This window comes from Trypanosoma equiperdum, assembly GCF_001457755.1.
Source record: "Trypanosoma equiperdum strain OVI genome assembly, contig: ctg_1668, whole genome shotgun sequence".
Lineage (NCBI taxonomy): Eukaryota > Euglenozoa > Kinetoplastea > Trypanosomatida > Trypanosomatidae > Trypanosoma > Trypanosoma equiperdum.
In genome coordinates, this window is record NW_027123691.1 from 1 (window position 1) to 866 (window position 866).

The window sequence follows — 866 nt, forward strand, 5'->3', positions numbered from 1 at the left end:
TAATAATAATATTTAAAATTATAATTATCTAAAAACGAAAAAAAAAAAGTTGAATCCCACAACGACAACAATAAAAAAAACGGGGAAAAGGAAAATGAAAAGGAAAAACCTGCCTCAACACACGACTTTCTCATTAAAACATCACATCATACCAATCCGTCTTCCCTTTTCTTATCTTGTTGGTGCTTTTCTCTATCTTCTTTTTTTTTCCTTTTTTCTATTTGCCTCATTCTTCTTTCTTTTCTCTTTTTTTTTTAAAAAAAAGAAAAAAGAAAAAACTTTCAATTACTTCTCTTCTCTACCCATTCCTCCACAAACACAAACACAAACACGTCTGATTTTTGCTTCACTCATATAAATGATGGATCAAACAAGAAAAAAACAAAAGAAGATATGTTGTACCCTTCACATTTTATATTCGCACATGTGTGCGCAAGTGAAAAAAAAAAAGAAAGGAATGGACTCATAACTCAAATAAAAAAAAAATGGGATGGAGAAAAAGAGAAAGAAAAAGAAAAAGAGAGAAAGAGAAAGACACACATAAACCACCAACTAACCGAAAAGGAGGAGAGAAAAAAAAAGAAGAAGAGAATGAGAATGAATAAACAAATGAATGAGTGAGTGATTGAGCTAATAGAACTAAAAAAAGAAAAAGAAAAAGAAACGAATAAAACACAAACCACTGCAGAAATGAAAGGGGTAAAAAAAATGACAAAGCCACCCGCCCAAAACACACACATACGTTTTTCCTTTCGTTTCTTTTCTTTTGCTTTTTTTTTCGTTTCGTTACGAGCCACAAAAGTAAAAGAAGGAAAGAAGGAAGGAAGAAGAGAGTGCTGTATACATATATATATATATATATATAT